Source organism: Diabrotica undecimpunctata, chromosome 7, assembly GCF_040954645.1.
Source record: "Diabrotica undecimpunctata isolate CICGRU chromosome 7, icDiaUnde3, whole genome shotgun sequence".
Classification (NCBI taxonomy): Eukaryota; Metazoa; Arthropoda; class Insecta; order Coleoptera; family Chrysomelidae; genus Diabrotica; species Diabrotica undecimpunctata.
Genome location: NC_092809.1, coordinates 17,609,008 through 17,620,721, shown reverse-complemented (window position 1 = coordinate 17,620,721; position 11,714 = coordinate 17,609,008).

Genomic DNA, 11,714 nt, shown 5'->3' with positions numbered 1-11,714 from the left:
GATGTCAGGGGGAAAGAAGTAGTTGATTGACTGTTATTAGAATCAATTAAATTTGTTGTTGATTCTAGTTTATCGGGACAGTTGGTGGCGATATGTCCAGACTTTTTGCAGTTATAACAGGCCATAGTTTCTTGAGATAAGAATATTCGATATGTTGTATTATCGAAGTCTAAGGTGAATGAGTCGGGTAAGGAGATATTATGGGGACTGACATATATTTGTCTTCTGAAACTTAAAATATGATCATATTCCGAAAGGGTGGAACTGATTTTCAGAAAAGTGACAGGAGAGACCATATTAAGTCCAATACTTTGTAGATAATCAACTAACAGACTGTGTGGTATTGTTGGACATACGTTTGAAAAAACAATACGTTCCGCTGGTGAGATTAATCTTCTAGCTTGTACAATATTGTTCTGGATTTGTATGTGTCCATGGTTTTGCATGAATTCGTCCACGATTTTTTTATTTGCAAGGTACATGCAAATCCGATTATTGGATAGTCGGGAGGAAAATATTATATTTTTGGGATGAATTAGGTTACCCAAAGGAATTAAGTAATCTTGCAGTCGAGTATTTTCTAAAGCGCTGAAGACAATTGCTTGGTGTTTTGAGGGAAATTGTGTAGAAGCTGCTGATGAATAGGTTTTATTGGTATTTGTCTGTAATTGCGATACTTGTGGTATGTTAGAGAGACTCTGAATATTAGGTTCCATTTTTGATTTTAACACGAAACATGTGTTTAAAAATAATACGGACCTGCCTAGTAATCAAACAGGTAGTAAAACTGGAATAATATTTCTTGAGTCGTATCTTATTGATAATTGTTAAATTAAAATCAACCAAAAACTGGTTGATCACGTTATATTAATGAAAACTAATATGATGTGTTCACTTACTGGTGTTTCATGTAATTGTCACTTAACTATTTATAAATAAACTGTTATAATTACTGCATAAAATTTGCAAATTTGTTGAGACCAAAATAAACACGCCTTTCGGTGGCTCATTCAGGGCCGAACTCAACTATATTGTCTTGTCTTTTCGTGTCTGGAACTTTATAAAACTCTTCTTTGAAAGCGTTGATATAAATAGGCCTAATTTTTACGTACGTGTAATGTTTATTATTGTGCTTAAACCTTACAAAAACTAGGGCTCTTTTAGGAGCTACATACATGGTTATTTGTTTACTTTTCCTTATTCCTTCTGTAACTCTTTTCTTTCTAGTCCCTTCATTTTCTTCATTAACACGTACACTTCCATTTGCCCCATCCATTTCCTTTAAATAATAAAGCAATTATTATTATCTTTTAAATACTTTGATAGTAAACCCTCATAATTATATCCTCAAATTTGTAAATTAAATAAACAGTTTGATTGGGGTCAAAATTGACCCAGCTATACTAATTAATGGTTAATTTTAGCAGTACGTTTGATTGTAATATGAAACATCCAAAGATGATAGACAATGAAAGGAGGAGATAATACCATTCCATATATTATAATATTATATTTCTAAGATCTATTATTTATAAAATAGATACTATTTATAAAATATTTTTAGATTTCTCAATATTTAGTTACATATAAAATTTGCCATTTTATCTTATGTCTTTTACGTTTATATTGGGAATAAAAACATAAATATCCTTATGTGGGCTAAATTGATTATTTTTGTATTCCGACAATAAGATGTTTTTCAAAAGTTCTTTTGGTATAACTAAAAAGACTTATACCCTAACCCATTAGGACCAATTGTGTATGTGTATTTTTAAAAATACGTGGTATGAATCCATAAACGTTTAGTCGTTTACCACACTGCGAATAATATCAGATTTTCTCGTTTGTAATCGTTTCCGACATTTTCAACATCTGACATTCCACTTGTGATATTTTTAATGGCATTCTTTAGCTGAGAACGTGCACATCGTTAGTATTTTGTATATAAATATAGAGGGGGAATTTAATTCCAAATTCCGGATTCGCTATGGGGTGATTTGTCTGAATTTTCACACATTGCTAGCTCCCGTATACGACTTGGGATAAGCATAATCCCAACGTTCCATTCAAGTTTGCCGAATACATTACGGCCCATGCAAAAGCATCCAAATGCGAAAACTTCTTTTCGAAAGGTACACAGAGAAAAATCTTGGGATAACATGGAGACCACTAAGTAAATGCTGTCAAATATTTTAAGAGATGTCTTCTTTACGGACCGAATATTTCTATAAATTAGAGATGATATATATAAACTAACATTATTTTGTTAGGTGTTTCTAAAAAAATTAATTAAAAATACGTGAAAGTAATCAAATATCTTTAATTAAACATTAAAAACAATGTCTTTAGCTTTATGGCATTCATAACTTATAAAAATCTTATTGTATTTTAGTACTCTAAAATGTTCTATTATAGCTATATTAAGAGATTTTTTTCCGTAATTTAATTTTAAAAAACTGCATGTTAATTTTAGAATGTTTTTTGATAATTTATGTCTAATTGTATATTGTATATATATATATATATATATATATATATATATATATATATATATATATATATATGCACCAAAAGACTGCAAACCTGACAGCGATAAAGAAGAATTCTATGATGAGCTACAAACATCAGTGGAAAGAGAAGTGAAACAAAATGAATTACTTATATTATTGGGAGATTTCAATGCCAGAATAGGAGATGAAGTAATACCAGGAATAAAACAAAGGTTTAATGAAAGAGTTATCAATAAAAACGGAAAGAGAATGGTGGAATTCTGCACATCAAACGAACTAAGGATAACCAACACATGTTTTGATCATAAAATTCAACACAAATACACGTTTGAAAATACAAGGGGATAGAGATCAATGATAGATAATGTGGTCACAAACAGAAATATTCACCACAAACATATAGTTTATGTGAGAAGTTTGACGTCACCCAATGTGGGAAGCGATCACTATTTGGTACTTGGTAAAATTAGATTCATTGAAAGATGGAAAGAGATGCTTAAACAAACCAATTCAGAGGAAATAATAAAAATAGAAAATTCAAGAGATGACTCCATAAAATCATTATATCAAAAAAGGCTAGAACAGAAAATACAAATGTAGAATATCGAAAATGAAAGCAATGTAGAGACTAGCTGGAGAAAACTTAGGAAAAATATTCTGGATGCTCCCCGAGAAGCACTTGGAACGAAAATAATAAACAAGAAGTGGTCAACGAAAACACCATGGTTTACACTAAAGGTTAAACAAAAACATCACCAAAAAAAGAAAGCTTTCAAATATAAGAGAGAAAAAACGAATGAATCATATGAAGAATATAAAAGAATAAGAACTAAAACTCATCAAATGGTAAGAAAAACAAAAACAGATTACTGGGAAAGATTCACAAAAGGACTAGAGATGGATTTCTATGGACAACAGAAACAAGTATGGCGCTTCATAAGACAACAAAGAAGCGAAATGAAAGAACTAGTTGAAATAGAACACATTCAAGAGGATACATGGGTGGCCTTCCTGACAGAAATGTTTAAAAAACAAAACGAAGAACTTTTACCAGAAACGCCAAACATAATAACTGAGGAAAAGACCGAAATCTCCCAAAATTATGTGAAAGAAGGAATAAACAAATTAAAAAACAGAAAGTCACCAGGAGAAGATTAAATACCAAATGAACTCTTAAAATATGGAGGTGATCACCTTGTACAACAACTGCAACTTCTTATTAATAAAATAATCACCACGAACAGAATACCAGATGAATGGAGGAGAGCGATCATGGTGATGTTCTTCAAAGAAGGAAATAAGAAAGACCCCAATAATTATCAAGCAATAAATCTATTAAATACAACACTCAAATTGGCAACAAGAATAATAGCGACAAAAATAAACGAACGAATATCTCTGCAAGAGGAACAGCAAGGATTTCGGAAAGGAAAATCATGCACGGATGCAGTTTTTGTAATACGACAAATAACAGAAAAGTCGCTGGAATACAACAAACCAGCATATATGTGTCTGATAGATTTGAAGAAAGCATTTGATAAAGTGAGAATTCGGGACGCGATACATTTATTATATGAAAAGGGACACTGGATTTAGTAAAAACCATTGAGAATATATATAAAGATAACATAGCTATGGTAAGATGTAAAGGAAAACTATCGCAACCTATCAAATATGAAACAGGCATTAGACAAGGAAATTCGCTGAGCCCATTATTATTTAATCTGATAATGGATGAAATCATAAAGAAAGTTAAAAAAAGAAGAGGATATAGAATGGGAGAAAAGGAAATAAGGATAATATGCTACGCCGACGACGCCATAATAACAGCCGAAAATGAAGATGACCTACAAAGATTAATTAAAGAATTCGAAGATACGGCGCTCATATACAACATGGAGATCTCAACGGAGAAAACTAAAGCGATAGTGATATCAGCGTAACCGAGACGATGTAAACTAGTCGTAAATAACAAATAATAGAACAACTGATAAAAACTGAATACTTGGAAATAAAACTGTCAAGCTACGGAAAAGTGGAAGAAGAGTGAACATGGCAAACAGAACAGTAGGATGTCTTAACAACACAATCTTGGGAAACAAATACCTCACAACAGAAAAGAAAACCAGGATATATAAATCAACAATAAGTTAAACATGGAGAACAGTTGCCAGAGACAGGGGCGAATGGAAGATTGTTCTGAAGAAGGCTTTGGCACATTACGAGCTGTAATGACACTGATGATGATGATTCTAAGTAAGCTTTTTATCTTTGAGGAAGTTATTGTATTTCCAGTAAGTTGTAGCATTTGTAAATTTTTTGGTATATATTGGAATCATCTCGTATATATTCTTACAAAGTATGCTTTCAATTCCTTTTTGCGTCGCCAAGGTCGATAATAGACACAAAAGTTTGTTTATGTTTCACAGATGTGTATTTTCTCGGCATTGTATTTTGACGGTCTTTGTCTGAATAATGATGTCAGTATTTTGTAGCAGATGTTTAACATTGTTACTCTTTTATAGTTACATTTTTTGGTGTCCCTTTTTTGTAAAATAGGAAATATCCACCCTGTTTTTCATTCATTGGGTATTCTTTCGGTTTCCAAAATCCTTATTATTAGGTCGTATATTTTTCGTTGCAAGTTTTCTCAGTCTTGTTTTATTAGCTCGTTTGGGATTTCGTCTGGGCCTGCTACTTTTTTTTCCTTTAGATTTTTTATCACACTTAAAAAATCCTCTTATGACGGATTTTCGATTTAGATTTTATCATTCAGATATGTTTCTTCCGTGCATTCGTGAGTGCTTTCTTTTTCCTTAAATAACTCTTCATCGCGTTTCTTCATATTTTGACATCAATACTCTTACAATTATTCTATACCCTTTCAAGTCTTTTGCTCTACCTGTCTTCAACCGTTTCTTTCGTGCTAGGTTTTTTTCTCTGGTTGATGTTTTGCAGTCTTCGTAGTCCCATTCTTTTTTCTTTAATTTCTTTATATCCTATTACTTTTTCTGCTGCTATCGAAATGTGACTTTTTATTTCTTTCAACATTTATTCCATATTGTTAGGGTTTGAGATTTTTAAATTTGCTTTCAACTCTTTAGAGTAATCTTTCTGAATAATATTTAACTTTAGTTTCCCTACATTTTACTTTTTACTTTTTGTGTATTGCTTTGTATCTTTAATTATTTTCATTTTCATATTTTCTGTTCCCAGGAAGTGATCAGAATCTGCATTTGCACCTCGATGTGACTTAACATCTTGAATTGTTCTTCTTCACTTTTTTAAAATCAATATATAATCTATTTGGTTACCCTCAGTTAATCCTGGTATTAGTCATGTTACCTTATGCTCTTTTTTGTGTTTGAAATGTATGCTCATTATAGATATGTGTCTGTTGCTAACTCGTTTTTGTCTTCTTTTTTTGGCATTCGTAGATGAAGCATATGCATTAATGAATGTTAAATTATATTGCTTGTTCTTTATTCTAACATAAGATTTTTTCCACATATAACTTTAAAATCTATCACCTTTTCCCCCTAGTTTACTGCTAATTAGGAAAGCTGTTCCATTATGACCCTGTTTGGTATCTCCGGAATAAAACATTGTATTTATTTTTTACTATTGCTCCTTAATCTTTTCATCGAATTTTTTGTAACGCTAAGATACCGATTTTGTACTTTTACATCTCCTTCATGATCTCTTTTATTTTACGGGCTCTTAATATAGTCTTGATATTACGTGTTTCTATTCGTATCCTATTAGTTTTTCTTTTATTTCGTTTTTTTTTGTTTTTTGTTTTTTCTTGAACTATTTACTACCTTATTATTATTCATAGCCAATTTTCGTTCCTTCTTTTTACTTTACTACATACACACCCACAGTATACTATACTGTACATCTAAACTAAATATCACAATAAAGCAAAATAAACCTAAATTTTGATTTAGTAAATCTGGCGCTTCATTCTTTGCCGGATAATGTTTACAATATAAAAAAAAATCCCATAAAATGTTGATGTATACTTAATTACTCTTGTTATGTCGTTTCAAAACTGTTTTCTACGTGTATTTATTACATTACGTGTCATCCACGATCGACCAACTCCGAAAACTTCAGTTGTAAACTGCACAAATGGCTACGGGAATTCGAAAGCAGTGGCGGGAAAAACTTGTAAAAGTCTCGATGGAATAGCGTACGCCGAAGGCGTGATTTCCATATTGAATTTCTGTTTATGACTTTGGGATTGGGTATAAATTAAAAGAAGAAATTTCTGAAAATCGCTTCACATAAAATTTCAGGTGCAAAGTACGGTGCCGCTGACGATTGTACGGTGTTTTATTGGATCGATAAAATAATTTATATCCGGTATATAGCTTCCTGTACATTAACGAACAAAAAACACAATATACGGTGGTGAAATTGATAAAGGGAATGTTTCTTTGTACCTTAATAATACATCTGATAACAGTACTAAATATCAGCCATTTATATATAATGTTATACGATTTTATATTTGTATTATATCTATTTACATAGATGATTTACGTAATGTAGCGTACTTAAAACTACTAACTAGTATACATTGTAAGCTAACTAGAAAGAAAAACGATTATATTACCTTTCACAATAGATTCTTAACAAGAAGATACCATTTATACTTTTTTTTCATATAGGTAATAAATTTATTAAAAATAAACACAAAGATTATTAAACTTAAGATGTGAACCTGTGGATACAGATCGAGAATAGAAGAGAACTGAAAATATTTTGAAAATATTAAGAGACTGCTATATGATTCCCGAATAAAATTCAAAATGAATTTTATGAACTTCTCTATGAAGTTGACACGTGGATCCTTAAAACATCAACAATAAATAAATTGGAGAAGTCTGAAATGTTAATCTACCGGAGAATTCTCAAGATTTTATGGACAATGCATACCTTAAATAAAGAAGTACTGCAGAGAATAAGTAAGAAGAACTTTTCGTCACAGTAAAAGTTAGAAAACCATTATACCTAGGCCACATATTGAGAAATAAGTCTTAATAAGCTAAACTAATAGCAAAAGGAAATATCAAGGAAAGGAAGACTAGAAGAAAAAATATTGTCGTGTCTAAGAAATACTCGACAATGGGCAGGATTAAATTTTAAACAGCTAATAAGAACAGCTGAAGACAAAAAAGAGTTTGCTATTGAAGTAAGCACTAAGAATCGAGCACTTTAAGAAGAACAATACAATTAATTTTAAGTCCATGTCTTATCTCCTTCAGATAGCACAGGTTGATCTAAGACTGTTATTGTTGTTATTGTTAATAACAGGTTAAGAACTCCTATAGGAAGTTCCTGCACTGCAACGAAACCAGATCTTTTGTTCTTTTCTCTTGTTTGACGCGGAAAGATCTGTGTTCGTAACGAAGTTGAGCAAGCCCCTGGTCGAAAGTTCCAAAAATTCGTCACTGATTGGACAAAAATTTAAGATGTTTCATTATTTTTAGACCTAGAGTAAGGCACGCTATAAGAATGTGTTCCTAATGTTTCACTTCATCATTACAGTACCTGCATGTACCAGTCACATTTTACTCAGGTGATATCTGCAGTGAATATGCCCTGTTAGTATACTACACAAAAGTCTTTTTTAAGATTTAGCACTTTCTTCTGCCTCGTTTTGTTAGTGCTAAGGAACAGCACTTAGAAAATTAGTAACAACTAACATATACACATTTTTTATCTATATTACAGTGTCTTGAAAAAGGAATAAACCGATTAGGAAAGCTTGACAAAAAGTCAAAAGAGTGTTTCTCTAACATCTCGGCCAACCTTCTGACTGCAGCCCTAATGAACTAGTGGTTTTGTTTATATCGATAGTCACGAATATACTGTTTTTCTTATATACTCAGTGACTTATATACAGTTTTCTTATATACTCAGTGTTATATACATTAGAAGTGTTACACCCAGAAGGAATAATTTCTTGAACTTAATTTTTTGGCAATATGGTAGATTTACATCAAGGATGAAACGATAACGTTGTCAAGAATTTTTATTAACAAGTAATCAAAAAAAAATTAATAATGTGTTTGGCGACCCCGTAGCTGAATACACTCCTGTATACGTCTAGGCATTGACAAAATGAGATGATCAATGTCTGCTTGTGACACCTCGTTTCAAGCAACTGGAACTTCATGTATTAACTGTGCCAGAGTCTGTGGAGGATGGTGCAAAGTGGACAAAGTGGTCTCCTTCCCATCAAATCCCATACATGTTCGATAGGATTTAAATCCGGAGCACGGGGTGGCCACGGCAAAACATTAACGCCAGCTTCTTGGAGAAAGTCCATAGTTTGACGAGCAATATAGGGACGCGCGTTGTCTTGCTGAAAAAGGACGTCTCGACGGCCGTCGAGATAAGGCAGTAAAGTGGTTTGTAAGATGTCATCAACATAACGTGCAGCTGTCATATTGCCTCGAATAAACACAAGTGGTGATCGGCTACTATAGGCAATAGCCCTCCAAACCATTACTCCAACTGTCCTGTGTACATGTCTCTCAACATCAAACCCGATATCTCGTCGCTCTGCACGGCGGCGTCTTACCATCCTACGACCATCATGCATTCCTAAACAGAATCTTGATTCATCGCTGAATGCTACATTACGCCATTCTGCCACCCAATGGTGCCGTTCTCTGCACCAATTCAAACGTTGATGACAGTGATCCGCAGTCAAAGGAAGCACTAGTCGTGGGCGGAATGAAACTAGTCCAAAGGCTCGAATGCGACGATATAGTGTACGCATACTAACAGGTCTACCTACTACTCCAAACTATTGGTCAGCAATTTGACGCGTAGTAGCAAAACGGTCTCGCAGAGCAAGTAATCTAAACCGCCTATCCTGACGCTCTGTGGTACGCCTCGCTCGGTTGACCAATAGGTCTTCTTCGTGTTCCTCTACCTTCGTTTGTCCACACACGACAGACACGCATAACCGTCATTGCCGTACAATTAACGCGACGGCCTATTACGCGATACGACAAACCCATATCTCTATACGCAATAATTCATCCCCTGTCAAAACTCCTTACATGGTGGTAATTTTGATGTCTTCTAACTCGAGGCATTTTCTTACACTGAATACAATTAGACTGAGGAATAATAACTAAAAATTTCTATATAAACCGGTTTTTACAAATCGGAATCTTCACAAAAAAATTTAAAGGTAAAACTTTATTTTTACAAAAAGTAGAAAAGATAAAACATTGATATTGTTATCATAGCATGTTTTAAAAATTAAGTTCAAGAATTTATTCCTTCTAGGTGTAACACTTTTAATGTCATGTAATGTAATATAATATATATTGTTGTGATCTGCTTTATGATGTTTTATTATTAATTAACACTAATTTAATTAATCCAATTATTTAATTAATTAATTCACTAATTTATGTAGAGTCCTACAAATCAATTACTATTAAAAATTCTCAGGGTGCCTTCTTAATTTTACTTTAATCAGTTTACTTTATATATCTCTTCTAGTGGGTTCAGTATCTCCTAGTTGCTCATAATCGGGATAGAACAGGAAACGGAACTAACATTAAAACAACATAAATATGCACACAAATTATTATTTATTTTCAATAAGCAATACGATGAATATTAATAAATAACTTTTGTGGGCAATTATCTTTCCCAACAAACTCCTATACTCTAAATTTAATTTTAATTACAAACTATCTATTGATCTGTTTTATAATAATATCTACAAAAAAAATGACCATATAAAAATATAATTTATTCACAAAAAAATAACTCCTTGAAACTTGGAATCTTAGTTCGTATGCTTATATTTGATTTTATCTTTAGAATATCTTAAAGTTTTCTTTCATTCAAATTATTTGACTGACCTTTATTTTTTTACACCAATGATGTCTCCTCTCGATCAAAACACAGTTCCTTCCTTGATTGACTATGTCCGGCTACCATCAAATCTTTCCCGTTCTCAGCATCGATCCAAACCGCATACCAGCAAACTACTCCTCCGAAAACACAAGCCCAAGCCTCTTTTGACCGGTACTCTTTATTCACAAATTCTCCTTTCTTTCTCAATTATATCTCGTGGACTATGCAGACTCAAAAGAGGTATTAATTTTCTCGATTTTGATCTGCTCTCAGCTTCCACCTTTTTCACTAACAAACGAAAACACTGGTACTCAGATTGACTACACGAAAAACACGTCTTCTCTTCTGGTCTGCCGGTAACATAATAATCTTTTCAATCTCCCCAGACAACCTTCTCCACTCTCTCATTCCCCATCATTCCTTTTTAACCAATTATAAGCATTCATCTTTCCCACTAATTTTCGATTTAGAAAATTTCCAACATAATATTTAAAACAAATAAACTACTTTCACTCAAATTACTTTTCAGAAACCATTAACAATTTTGCCTTTTTTAACAGAAATAAAATTCCAAATTCTTGTTATCTCATATCTAAATCTAATTCTTATTTACTTTCGAAAAATGCCCACCGCAAAATACAATTACAAGTTTATTCTTAAATCTATAATTATACGAGGTTCCATTGTTCTTTCACTATTCACTCAGTCTTTCAAGGAAAAACTTGTCTGGGTACCGTCACGGAACAATGTCTTCTCTTATTTTAACTATTTCAAATAAGTACAGGGTTGTATTTTTACTTATATGCCCGCGGTATATTAAAATAATAAAAAAACTCTTTATTCTATTTCTGATTGATAAACTGATCCATAACAATATATATATATATATATATATATATATATATATATATATATATATATATATATATATATATATATATATATAATATATAGATTGTTTAATTCATTCAATACTACACTTTCCATGTTTACTAATCCTTATGATCAATCAGTAAACGTAGCCAGATTTGATAATAATAAGTTTGAGAAGGTGAGATGGACTTTTTACTTTCACCTGACTGAATTTTATTAACTAAATGAAAAGGACACAAAGGATGTGATACTAATATCCAATTATCACAATACCACTGATTAAATCATTAGCGGAAAGCTAAAAACTGGAGAAAAAGCTGAGTTTGTTTGTCCGGAGGTAATTATTTTTTATAATAATTTTATGGGAGGAGTAGTCTTCGCCGTTAAAAAAGTTAGCACATGTGATCTTGACCCAAACTTTTTAAAATCGTTGAG